A 14,727-nucleotide genomic window follows, 5' to 3' on the forward strand; every position below is an offset into this window, starting at 1 on the left:
GTATGCTGTAAGGCACCTTGCAACGGTTCGCGCAGCTTCCCCCCGTCGGAGGTTCGAGTCCTGTCTTGAGCATGGGTGTGTGTTGTCCTTAGCTTAAGTTAATTTACGTTAGATTAAGTTGTGTGTAAGCCTAGGGACCGATGACCTCAGCAGTTTGGTCCCATAGAACTTACCACGATTTTTCCAATGAAATAAGGATGCCGGCCGCGGTGGCCAAGCGGTTCTAGGCGCTTCAGTCCGGAACCACGCGACCGCTACGGTCGCAGGTTCGAGTCCTGCCTCGGGCGTGGGTGTGTGTGATGCCCTTAGGTTAGTTAGGTTTAAGTATGTCTAAGTTCTAGGGGACTGATGACCTCAGCAGTTAAGTCCCATAGTACTCAGAGCCAATTGAACCATTTTTGAGCCGGCCGCAGTGGCCGTGCGGTTCTAGGCGCTACAGTCTGGAACCGAGCGACCGATACGGTCGCAGGTTTGAATCCTGCCTTGGGCATGGATGTGTGTGATGTCCTTAGATTAGTTAGGTTTAATTAGTTCGAAGTTCTAGGCGACTGATGACCTCAGGAGTTAAGTAGCATAGCGCTCAGAGCCATTTGAACCATTTTTTAACCATTTTTGAACCAACCATTTTTTAAATAAGGGTTAAGTCAAATAAGGGTTAAGTCGTAACAAAGGCAGTCGTAAATCTAAACAACAGTACCAGAACACCTCAGAAGCGCCTTAATTACCGAATGGTGAGAATAAAACATGATTTAAACCTGACTGATAAAAAGACTAAAACCATAATCAAGATAATGAAAAATAATTTAACAGCAACATCCAGGCAAATTAATTTTCAGCCCAGAAGCACACATCAATAGATTTAACAAATTTTCCAATAACAGAAGAATAATTGAGTTACAACAGATTAAAGTGTATGTTAAGACACGAAGCACAGCGAAATGTGCTTAAGGTGAATGCCACAAACTAACGGAAAAAAATAGTATAAACTTAACTTGAACAGGAACATTAATTAGTGTATGCAATCCAAATGACTTAAACACCCGGCTAAGCAAGCCCACGGGCTTTTAGTAAGTGGGGCCCGATTCTGGGTAACACGTACCAGCAACTGAGTACAAAAGATTAAGACAGTTCCCTGCAAGACAAATAATTATAATTAGAACTGCAACACACAGCCGCACATCACATAAATAACTTTTAGGGTAGAATTAATTAATCTGAGCTCACCAAAAACCATGACAATCAGAAGAATTACGAAACTAGCTACAAATATTTTTTTGTGGGCAACCAATGTAGAATTAATTAATCTGAGCTCACCAAAAACCATGACAATCAGAAGAATTACGAAACTAGCTACAAATATTTTTTTGTGGGCAACCAATTAAAGCAGCGACAAGGACATTCGCATGACATTCAAAGTGTCCGTGCACACATCAGTCCACAGCTATTCGGAGAGAACAAATGCGGCCTGGAACGACCTAAAATTTATCTGAGACACTTAAATAGGAGAGAAGCACTATATAATTTCTTATACAGCATACGTCGTTAGCATTAGCTTCAAGGAAATCATAACTACAAAAGCAGACTATAAATGGGCCAGTAAAACAGCAAAACCGTCACACATTCTCACATAAACAATAAAATATCCGTGGTAACAAGTGATACCAAACTGACAAGAACAGGTAATGTATACACTAGTGCACACCGCCAATCTTCCGAATAAGCTTTCTTCTGGAACACTGCCAAAGGTTCACAAGCACCACGTATACCTAAGATTAACACACAAAATAAATTATAACAGGATATAAGCCAATGAATCAGTCAAACATGTCTACCAGACCTTGGAGTCTCATTGCCCTTCGAGTACCATCGAGAAGCGGGCGTCCGTACCCAACAAACAGAAGGAAGACAGACCAAAAGAACGGAGAACACTACCCTGACAGCTCGGTGCCCTTCTGATAAACCACAGCACAAGCCATGTCGGTACCCAACAACTTACACGGACTGACATGACCCTAGCTCGTTGCAGCTTCATTCCTCAGCTCATACTGCCGATCAAACCGGCCACCACGCCAGGAGTCGCCACACCAGAGGGCGCTGTGCTCCAACAGCAACATGTTAGTCAAAGAGCATAGGAATGGTGTCCTCCCCGATAGCTGAGTGCTGGACAGTCTGCCTTCGGCGGTGCCACGGCACAGACGTCTGTTTACGTCCCTGCCGGGGAAGTTCGCGCTCGCGCAGTTGTTTACCTCTTCGGCGTACTCGCGCGTTTAGACGACTCGATATAGAATGGCACATGCATACCGAAGGTCGACTCTCAAGATTAGTTTTTCGAATGAATATGCGAGACCGAAAGCCTACAAAATCGAAAGGTTCCTACGAGACGAAGTTAAACTTGACTACAACGAACTTATCGGAATACACCTCTCCATAGTGAGCAGTGTCGTTTACGTCAAATTGATTAACGATGCAGTATGTGACAGAATCATCCGAGATACTAAACATGGACTCAAATTTTGTCACTCTGATGGACATGTTGGAGAAGTAACTATTGATCACGCAGGACTGGGCTTACGAAACATACGTATTTTCGAACTTCCCTTCGAGGTTCCGTCTGACTTGGTCATTGACGCCTTACGCCCATGTGGAAGAGTGCTTAGCCACGTTGAGGAAAAATGGTCCAACTTCACGACTTACCCCGTTCACAATGGGGTGCGTCAAATCAGAATAGAACTGACACAACATGAACCCTCGTACTTGTTCATCGGCGGTTGTAGAGCTATAGTCATCTACGATGGACAACCCAAAAACATGCTCAGGCTGCGGGAAAGAGGGCCACGTCCGTTCCGAATGTATGCAGCGGAGAATAGTGCAAGTTCCAAACGGCGAACCCGTGCCTCCGTCCATGTTGACGCCGCTGACACTAACGTATGCGGACGCGTTTCGAACGGATCCCGTCCCGAAGAATGACCAGCTACAGAATCCTGACAGTTTACGGCAAACGACTGGAGCAGAGACCGCCTCCAGTGACGAAACAACGCACACTTCTGCCGCTCCGGCGCCGACGACGCCCTTAACCGAGCGGAAAGGATCGGTAGGAGGTATGGAAATTGATCCTGCTGTTGTGCCGACAGCTGCTTTCGTCCCTGAGCACCGGGAGTCACTTCCGCACTCGGATACGGAGGCGCACACGCGCAAACAACGATCGCCGAAGCGCCACAAGAAACGACGGCTAGCGCCGTCGGATACCTGCTTACTGCAGTCCACGTCACACGGACTTGGGTGTAACGTCGATACAGTGTATCCGGATGCGCAACGGGAGGTTCTACCTCCCACACAGCAGTATGACGCGAATCATGCTAGACAGGGTTGAATACAGACACATCGGACGGAAAGCCGACGGAAGGAGTCCCTCCACCCACCGCAGCAACGACACCGCCTTCGGTCAGCCAGGCCGGAGAAACACGACGGGAGCCGTACCTCCAGCACAGGAACTGGGCCGACGAATCCGATACTGACCCACACAGCGACGACGCACCCGCAATGGCGAGTGCTGCGTCCATCGGATGTTAACCACGCACAAGATGCAGACACCCGCTCAGACAGCATGTCGCCGAGCAGGAGCACACAAATTAACATAAGCGTTCATGTGCGCTTTACGCACTGAGGAACAGCGGCAGGCATATCGAACAGCCTCTACTAATATTAATACGATCAGAACGCCTGTCAAATTGCAATTACTACGAGACATGTTGCGTTCGTCAGACGTCGACATTGTTCTTCTGCAGGAAGTATGTGTTGAGAGCTTCCCCGACCTCTATGAGTGTGATACGTACATTACACCTACTACCGACGGCGGCAGCGGAACAGCGATACTTCTACGTAGCGGCATAGTAGCCGAGGACCTGGTGTACCTGCCGTCAGCGCGAGGACTGGCGCTCACAGTGCTGGGAGTACGGGTAGTTAACATTTACGCACCGTCGGGGTCCGACAGACGGCGCGATCGATCCCGATTTTACGCAGAGGAGATTGCAACTCTATTCCTGGGTCGATATGAACAAGTCTTATTTGGACGCGACTTCAACTGCGTGCTCGCACCAAGAGATCAACACCCCCGTTATACTTCATGCCCGGAGCTGCGGCGATTCGTACAGGACATGAATCTCATTGATACATGGGAGACGATACATGGCGACAGACGTGGATACACCTACGTCACGAGTCACTCTGCAAGTCGTCTCGATCGCATTTACGTAACACGTCGTCTCGAACATGCAATCCTCGATGAAGAATTGTGGCCTGTCGCCTTTTCAGATCACATAGCATATATATGCACGGTCTCACTGAGTCGTCAACAAGTGTAGAGGAGCCGCAGTGTTTGAAAACTGAATACAGCACACCTCAGGGAACCTGAGTGCAGGCGCTTAATCGAAGACACTTGGCACATGTATGAACGACGCCTCCCGATATATCCGACGACGTTGCAGTGGTGGTTGAATGCGTTAAGCCTGCGTTGCGCCGAGCGTTAATTGCATACGGCAGAGAGCAGATGATGTGGAGGCGACACACGACGGAATTTTATTTCATGATGCTCCGCGAACTTTCTGTACAAGCACCTTCACAGGAGCGTCGTGCTGGCATAAAACGAGCACAGGCCCAAATAATTTCCATAACGCGCCGCAGTCTGGAGGGTGTCGCAATCCGTGCAAGGGCCTTTGAACGAGTCCATGGAGAATCACCGTCGATGTATCACATTATCAGAGAAAAACAACGTAGCCGCAGACGGTCGTACTACCAGATGGTCGCCGTATGACAACGCAAAAAGACATTGCCAACGCTTTTGTGGAACACTACGGTCATCTCTATGAGGAAGCGGAACACGACCAGGCAGCCTTTCATGAGGTCCGACGAACGCTCTCCGCGTGTCTCGACGAGACGGCCAACCGGGAGTTAACAGGTGAAGTCACAGTTGACGACGTAATGGAAGCGATTGATAAGGGAGCGTCTCACAAATAGCCGGGGCCCGACGGGTTCCCGTTAGAGTTTTATCGTACATTTAAAGATCTCATGACTCCACGATAGACTGCCATGTACTGCGAATTGATGTCTCCCAACGTGCCTCTTCCACCCTCCTTCGTGGAGGGAATGATCATCACCATCCACAAACCATCCGGCGGCACAGGGATACAGGCCTACCGGCCACTGACCCTTCTTAATTGCGACTACAAGATCTACACCAGGATACTTGCAGCACGCTTTAAACGCGTAATACGCCAAGTGATATCACTCGACCAAACCCAGCTAGGAGGAGATAGCAATATACAAACGGCACTCAGCGACTATCGCGATGTTATCGCACTGGCATCAACATGTCGTCTCCGGGGTGCATTGGTATCGATAGACTTCGATCGTGCATTTGACAGGCAGAGCCATGCTTATCTCACGGACGTTATGACGCAAATGAAGTTTCCGGAAAGTTTTGTCACCGTCGTCATGAGACTACTCCACGGAGCCGCATCGAAAGTGCTCATCAATGGACGCTTGGTGGGGCCCATCACCATCTCACGATCGGTCAGACAAGGGTGCCCACTGTCAACGATATTGTATGCCATCGCTGTCGAGCCGCTGCTCTGCGGGCTCCGGAATCGACTCCAAGGAATGACCATAAGGCACAACAACTTTATATGCAGAACATACGCGGATGACCTAGTGTTTTTAGCACGGTCAGGCGACGAGGCAAGAGCGGCCCTGCATTGGATTAATTTGTATTGTATGGCTACGGGAAGTCGCCTGAACATGGCAAAGTCGGGAGCGATGAACATCGGGAGAGAACTCCCGACAGGAAGTGTAGCACCATTACAGCCGATCAACAAGATGAAATGCCTAGGAATTATCTTCACTACAGACGTTCGACGCACGGCGGCACTGAGCTACAGACATCTACAAACAATTCGTCCGAGTGTCCGAAGTCACAGGTTAAGGGCACTCGATATGATACAACGGGTCACCTTTGGCAACACTTATCTAGCTTCTGGCAAAGGTGACCCGTTGTATCATATCCAGTGCCCTTAACCTGTGACTTAGGACACTCGCACGAATTGTTTGCCAACACTTATCTAGCTTCTGGTAAGTACCCGTGGTCTAGGGGTAGCGTCTTTGATTCATAATCAAAACGTCTTCGGTCCCGGGTTCGATCCCCGCCACTGCCTAAATTTTGACAAATAATCAGCATTGGTGGCCGAAGACTTCCGGCATAAGAAGTCAGCCTCATTCTGCCAACGGCCTTGTCAAAGAGGGCGGAGGAGCGGATAGAGATTCAGGGCACTCTCTTGTCCTAGGGGTGGGAAATTGCCCCTAAAGGCGGAAGAATCAGCAATGATCAACGACATGAGGATGCAGAAGGCAATGGAAACCACTGCATTAAAGACACGTAACGTGTATCCACAGGACATGTGGCCTGTATTTGAAGAAGTGTCATGATGACCTCTCCATTGGCAAAAGATTCCGGAATAGTCCCCCATTCGGGTCTCCAGGAGGGGAATGCCAAGGGGGAGGTTACCATGAGAAAAAGATTGAATAATCAACGAAAGGATAAAGTTCTACGAGTCGGGGCGTGGAATGTCAGAAGCTTGAACGTGGTAGGGAAACTAGAAAATCTGAAAAGGGAAATGCAAAGGCTCAATCTAGATACAGTAGGGGTCACTGAAGAGAAGTGGAAGGAAGACAAGGATTTCTGGTCAGATGAGTATCGGGTAATATCAACAGCAGCAGAAAATGGTATAACAGGTGTAGCATTCGTTATGAATAGGAAGGTGGGGCAGAGGGTGTGTTACTGTGAACAGTTCAGTGAGCGGGTTGTTCTAATCAGAATCGACAGCAGACCAACACCGACAACGATAGTTCAGGTATGCATGCCGACGTCGCAAGCTGATTATGAACAGATAGAGAAAGTGTATGAGGATATTGAAGGGGTAATGCAGTATGTAAAGGGGGACGAAAATCTAATAGTCATGGGCGACTGGAATGCAGTTGTAGGGGAAGGAGTAGAAGAAAAGGTTACAGGAGAATATGGGCTTGGGACAAGGAATGAAAGATGAGAATGACTATTTGAGTTCTGCAACAAGTTTCAGCTAGTAATAGCGAATATGCGGTTCAAGAATCACAAGAGGAGGAGGTATACTTGGAAAAGGCCGGGAGATACGGGAAGATTTCAATTAGATTACATCATGGTCAGACAGAGATTCCGAAATCAGATACTGGATTGTAAGGCGTACCCAGGAGCAGATATAGACTCAGATCACAATATAGTAGTGATGAAGAGTAGGCTGAAGTTCAAGACATTAGTCAGGAAGATTCAATACGCAAAGAAGTGGGATACGGAAGTACTAAGGAATCACGAGATACGTTTGAAGTTCTCTAACGCTATAGATACAGCAATAAGGAATAGCGCAGTAGGCAGTACGTTGAAGAGGAATGGACATCTCTAAAAAGGGCCATCACAGAAGTTGGGAAGGAAAACATAGGTACAAAGAAGGTAGCTGCGAAGAAACCATGGGTAAGAGAAGAAATACTTCAGTTGATTGATGAAAGGAGGAAGTACAAACATGTTCCGGGAAAATCAGGAATACAGAAATACAAGTCGCTGAGGAATGAAATAAATAGGAAGTGCAGGGAAGCTAAGACGAAATGGCTGCAGGAAAAATGTGAAGACCTCGAAAAAGATATGATTGTCGGAAGGACAGACTCAGCATACAGGAAAGTCAAAACAACCTTTGGTGACATTAAAAGCAACGGTGGTAACATTAAGAGTGCAACGGGAATTCCACTGTTAAATGCAGAGGAGAGAGCAGATAGGTGGAAAGAATACATTCAAAGCCTCTATGAGGGTGAAGATTTGTCTGATGTGATAGAAGAAGAAATAGGAGTCGATTTAGAAGAGATAGGGGATCCAGTATTAGAATCGGAATTTAAAAGAGCTTTGGAGGACTTAAGGTCAAATAAGGCAGAAGGCATAGATAACATTCCATCAGAATTTCTAAAATCATTGGGGGAAGTGGCAACAAAACGACTATTCACGTTGGTGTGTAGAATATATGAGTCTGGCCATATACCATCTGACTTTCGGAAAAGCATCATCCACACAATTCCGAAGACGGCAAGAACTGACAAGTGCGAGAATTATCGCACAATCAGCTTAACAGCTCATGCATCGAAGCTTCTTACAAGAATAATATACAGAAAAATGGGAAAGGAAATTGAGAATGCGCTAGGTGACGATCAGTTTGGCTTTAGGAAAAGTAAAGGGACGAGAGAGGCAATTCTGACGTTTCGGCTAATAATGGAAGCAAGGCTAAAGAAAAATCAAGACACTTTCACAGGATTTGTCGACCTGGAAAAAGCGCTCGACAATGTAAAATGGTGCAAGCTATTCGAGATTCTGAAAAAAGTAGGGGTAAGCTATAGGGAGAGACGGGTCATATACAATATGTACAACAACCAAGAGGGAATAATAAGAGTGGACGATCAAGAACGAAGTGCTCGTATTAAGAAGGGTGTAAGACAAGGCTGTAGCCTTTCGCCCCTACTCTTCAATCTGTACATCGAGGAAGCAATGATGGAAATAAAAGAACGGTTCAGGAGTGGAATTAAAATACAAGGTGAAAGGATATCAATGATACGATTCGCTGATGACATTGCTATCCTGAGTGAAAGTGAAGAAGAATTAAATGATCTGCTGAACGGAATGAACAGTTTAATGAGTACACAGTATGGTTTGAGAGTAAATCGGAGAAAGACGAAGGTAATGAGAAGTAGTAGAAATGAGAACAGCGAGAAACTTAACATCAGGATTGATGGTCACGAAGTCAATGAAGTGAAGGAATTCTGCTACCTAGGCAGTAAAATAACCAATGACGGACGGAGCAAGAAGGACATCAAAAGGAGACTCGCTATGGCAAAAAAGGCATTTCTGGCCAAGAGAAGTCTACTAATATCAAATACTGGCCTTAATTTGAGGAAGAAATTTCTGAGGATGTACGTCTGGAGTACAGCATTGTATGGTAGTGAAACATGGACTGTGGGAAAACCGGAACAGAAGAGAATCGAAGAATTTGAGATGTGGTGCTATAGACGAATGTTGAAAATTAGGTGGACTGATAAGGTAAGGAATGAGGAGGTTCTACACAGAATCGGAGAGGAAAGGAATATGTGGAAAACACTGATAAGGGTAAGGGACAGGATGAATGGACATCTGCTAAGACGTGAGGGAATGACTTCCATGGTACTGGCGGCACTAGGATATTTTGTGAGCACACTTCCTTGTAGTTGTGGAGGCCTTGGACTAGTCCACGTACGAGACCGAGCAGTGGCTATTTATGTAACCACAATGATAAAGATGTGGACACGACACCGGACAAGTCTGACGGGCAGCTTGATAGACGAACTCGCTCCACCTTGGCGTTCGGCTCCGGTAGCGGTGTGTCACATTTCACCATCGCTTGCCCATATGCGAATCTTTTTTGTGGAACACAGTCATATACACATGGAACTACCGACTACCAGGACGGCAACGGCACGTGATATATATCGCATCTTGACTCGACGACGGCCGAATAATGCCGTAGAGCGCCGCCAACCAACCTTTTTTGTGGAACACAGTCATATACACATGGAACTACCGACTACGAGGACGGCAACGGCACGTGATATATATCACATCTTGACTCGACGACGGCCGAATAATGCCGTAGAGCGCCGCCAACCATCAGTTACGTGGTCAGTGGTATGGCGTACAGTGCACCACCCACCCCTTGATACGGGAACGCGCGCACTGTGGTATCAGGTGGTAAATGGGAAATACGTGACTCGTTCCAGTTTGCATACAATTCATATGACGGACGAGCCACTGTGTCCGCAGTGCAATGTTATAGACACAGAGGAGCATCGTCTGATATGTGGGCCTTCAGCGGACGTATGGTATTTGGTCAAAAAAATGATCGCCTTCCTCCTTCGGGTGGGGCCGCAATCAATAGAACCACGGATATTACTTCGCCCAGGTATGACATATTATCCCCGAACAAAGACAAACGCAGTGACTTGGATTCGATGTTTGACTGTGTGTTATCTTTTCCGAGACGGCAGTAAGAATGTGCTCGACTTTTGGGCCTTACTACAAGAACATCACTCACAGCTTATGAGACATCCGAGATATCGAACATATTACGCTCATTTTTTAGGGAGTGCCTTGCTTGACCCCCCCCCCCCTTCCAGTTGGGGTGTCCCGGGTAGGAGAATGTAATTATTGCCTATAAGTATCAGAACAAGAAAGGACCAGGATAGTGGAAGGATCCACCAGCGCACGTGAAGACGTACCCGACACCAACGCGAGGTATAACGGGACTAGCGAGGTACGCACCCGAAAGAGGAACGTGATCCGTTATTGTTTTGTACTGACAGAAGCAGGATATTTTTTAACTGTTATGTAACAAAAACAAGTCCACTTATTTACGTTTCCCAGAAATATTTATTTTATAAAGGTCATCGTCTTATATATTAAAAAAATGCTAGAAGCAGTTTATGTTAGCTATTGTTACACCATTATGTAAAAAAAGTCCACTTCTAAAAAAAAAAAAAGTGGTCAGCGCGACGGATTGCCGTCCTACGGGCCCGGGTTCAAACCGAGTAAAATTCGATATTCCTCTCTACGTTACGAAAGAAATCTGATCATAACTTTTACTCATGTAATTACACATATCATTAATCTGTTCTTCAGCTTTAAAATTTATTAGAATACCCATTCGTTTCCTCATAGGTACGTTATTGAAAGCAAGTAATGAAGTCTTTTCATAGCCGTATTATTCAGTCTTGAGTGGAAGCCGGAACCCTTAGTACAGTATCCAGTTTTTTCGGTTGTAATATTCATATAAATGCATTACACATTGCGTTGCAATTTAATATCGCGTATGTGGCAAGATCACGATAAGTGAAAGATTAGCTTAGTTGTGTAGAAGACGAGAAGAATTTTTGTATTGCACATGGTATCGGCAATATGGAATATTGTGAGGCCTACCATCCCAGTCTGTGCCTCCGCAGTCTGACGTTGCTGCACCGTTGTTTCCCTTCGTCACTGCAAGCGGAGGCTAAGATGATACCATAAATGTTACGGCTTCTTTCGTATATCCAGATTTAATACGTTCTTCGCTTAGTTTCTAATGATCCAATGTCGATAATACAGAGTGGAACCGGTATACGTGCAGGTATTTCTGTTGGTGATTGAGGAATGTCTGCTGAACAACATTATATCAGTATTTACGTCATCTGCGGATTAGTAAATATACACTACTGGCCATTAAAATTGCTACACCAAGAAGAAATGCAGACGATAAACGGGTATTCATTGGACAAATTGCTACACCAAGAAGAAATGCAGATGATAAACGGGTATTCATTGGACAAATATATTATACTAGAACTGACATGTGATTACATTTTCACGCAATTTGGGTACATAGATCCTGAGAAATCAGTACCCAGAAGAACCATCTCTGGCCGTAATAACGGCCTTGATACGCCTGGGCATTGAGTCAAACAGATCTTGAATGGCGTGTACAGGTACAGCTGACCATGCAGCTTCAACACGATACCACAGTTCATCAAGAGTAGTGACTGGCGTATTGTGACGAGCCAGTTGCTCGGCCACCATTGACCAGACGTTTTCAATTGGTAAGAGATCTGGAGAATGTGGGCAGGGCAGCAATCAAACATTTTCTGTATCCAGAAAGGCCCGTACAGGAGCTGCAACATGCGGTCGTGCATTACCCTGCTGAAATGTTGGGTTTCGCAGGGATCGAATGAAGGGTAGACGCACGGGTCGTAACACATCTGAAATGTAACGTCCACTGTTCAAAGTGCCGTCAATGTGAACAAGAGGTGACCGAGACGTGTAACCAATGGCACCCCATACCATCACGCCGGGTGATACGCTAGTATGGCGATGACGAATACACGCTTCCAATGTGCGTTCACCACCATGTCGCCAAACACGGATGCGACCATCATGATGCTGTAAACAGAACCTGGATTCATCCGAAAAAATGACGTTTTGCCATTCGTGCACCCAGGTTCGTCGTTGAGTACACCATCGCAGGCGCTCCTGTCTGTGATGCAGCGTCAAGGGTAACCGCAGCCATGGTCTCCGAGCTGATAGTCATGCTGCTGCAAACGTCGTCGAACTGTTCGTGTAGATGGTTGTTGTCTTGCAAACGTCCCCATCTGTTGACTCAGGGATCGAGACATGGCTGCACGATACGTTACAGCCATGCGGATAAGATGCCTGTCATCTCGACTGTTAGTGATACGAGGCGGTTGGGATCCAGCACGGCGTTCCGTATTACCCTCCTGAACCTACCGATTCCATATTCTGCTAACAGTCATTGGATCTCGACCAACGCGAGCAGCAATGTCGCGATACGATAAACAGCAATCCGATAGGCTACAATCCAACCCTTATCAACGTCGGAAACGTGATGGTGCGCATTTCTCCTCCTTACATGAGGCATCACAACAACGTTTCACCAGGCAACGCTGGTCAACTGCTGTTTGTGTATGAGAAATTAGTTGGAAACTTTCGTCATGTCAGCACGTTGTAGGTGTCGCCATCGCCGCCAACCTTGTGTGAATGCTCTGAAAATCTAATCATTTGCATATGACAGCATCTTCTTCCTGTCGGTTAAATTTCGCATCTGTAGCACGTCATCTTCTTGGTGTAGCAATTTTAATGGCCAGTAGTGTAGCTATTACAGCTCATATATTTTTAGACTGATTAGTATCTCCAAGTATGTGTGGCAAAAGCAAGCCATTATGCTTATTTTCCCCTTGGCAGCAGGTCAGGTGTTGAAGTGGGGACACTTGGATGCAAAACAGTTAGTCTATACCGACAGATGTAGTCTATTTAGTTGTGCAATTACGACACTGCTGGAAAGACCAGGTCGTCAAGTTTGTGATGTGTTTCTGGGAAGACTGTTCGACAGAAAAAAAAAATAACCACCACACTGATGTGTGTACGTATTAAGGTACCAAATAAAATTATCTAGGCTTATGCCTGTTACACTCTGTATTTTAAAATAGATCCAAGAGGCAAAGAAGAGAAGCAATAAATCTATAACATGGAGAGGAAGGATGAGGTTCAAGGACTTATACGGGAGAAACTATTCTGTCATTTGTCTACAGTATGTACGTAACCTTAAGCAATCAAAATGAGATTGTCTACGTTTGGTTTCCCATTGTCTCCACATTAGTGACAGTTTCTTCTTTATATTCACTTAATTTATCTACTACAGGTTAGCAACTGCTGGTAAATACAATACTGGCCATCTAAAATGTAATACCAAGAACAGGAGATATCACAGCCAAATTGATTCGGGAGATAACGCGCTGCACAAAGATCACATGACTGAAAATACAGCTCCATTTGAAGTGTGGAAGATGATGAAATGAGTACTGAGTGTTGCCGCCATTGCCGGCTATGCCGCTACTACACGCCTCGGCATTGACTCAAATAGGCTCTGGTTGCGTTTTTGAGATATAGCAGTCCATACTACTTCCAGAATTGCCAAAGTTGGTCTGGCGTAGCAGCGGGTGGTACCCCGTGCCAGTCATTCCACAGTCATTGGCCAGACGTTTTAGTCAGGCGACAGATCGGGAGAACAGGGAGGAATTTTTGAACACTGCGAGCCACGAGTGATCGCGCATTTTACTGTAGCAATGTGGCCGTCGGCAAGCTCCATATGTGCGGGAGGGCAATAGGCTCCAACAATTCAGAGATGTAACATTGGCTGGTTAGTGTACCCGCAGTGTCTACTAGCGGTTGTGAGAGTGGAATCCAATACAACCCCAAACCATAATACCAGGTGTAGGACCACTATGGCTATGCATAAAGCAACAATTCCACAGTCTCTCACCACGGTGTCTCCAGACTCTAATTTGACCATCGTGGTGGTGCACGCATAATCGCGATCCCTCGGTAAGAATAATGTCGTTCCATTCGGTTGGCCATGTCTGTCCATTCATCGTACCATTTCCGGCGCAAACGCCTGCGGCGTTGACGTAGTGGTAAACGTAGCAATGAACGCGTAGTGGAGAGTCCACTGTGCTGCAAACAACGTCTAATGGTACGCTCGGACATTGTTTGTTGCGCAAGAGACATAATTTGTTGTGATACAAGTCCCGAAGTGGCAGAGCGACCCATTACTGCCATGCGAACAATATGCTTGCCATCACGTGTAGTGGCGCAATGAAGTAAAAGCAATAGGTCCCGTCGGTCCGTCGTTCCCTCCTGCATCCAGCGATTACACACACACACACACACACACACACACAGAGAGAGAGAGAGAGAGAGAGAGAGAGAAGAGAGAGAGAGAGAGAGAGAGAGAGAGAGAGGGAGGGAGGGAGAGAGAGAGCAAATAAGTTCTCCTTTACCTTGCGCGCTATAAAAACTTGAATCAAACATCACCACACTGAAGAAAAAGAAAATTATGAACAACCAAGCGATAAAAAAACGCTCTCTATGAGAGTGGTCAGATAAGTTTTTCGTAAATCTTGAATAGTGTACGAAAAGTTGTGATGACAGGTGAGAGTGAAATGAAAAACGTGTGAAAAACAGTGTACATAACTACAACCCACACACACGGGTAGTATGTGCATTATGACAGCCCATACACTGTCGGAAAAATA

General features: G+C 46.2%; 1 protein-coding gene across 1 annotated transcript in view; it reads left to right on the top strand.

Annotated features, from left to right (window-relative positions):
- Positions 1 to 14,727, top strand: part of LOC126175619 (sialin-like) — a 113,546-nt gene that overhangs the window by 66,590 nt on the left and 32,229 nt on the right. The gene's annotated exons all lie outside the window — the stretch shown is intronic.

This window comes from Schistocerca cancellata, chromosome 3 (assembly GCF_023864275.1).
Source record: "Schistocerca cancellata isolate TAMUIC-IGC-003103 chromosome 3, iqSchCanc2.1, whole genome shotgun sequence".
Lineage (NCBI taxonomy): Eukaryota > Metazoa > Arthropoda > Insecta > Orthoptera > Acrididae > Schistocerca > Schistocerca cancellata.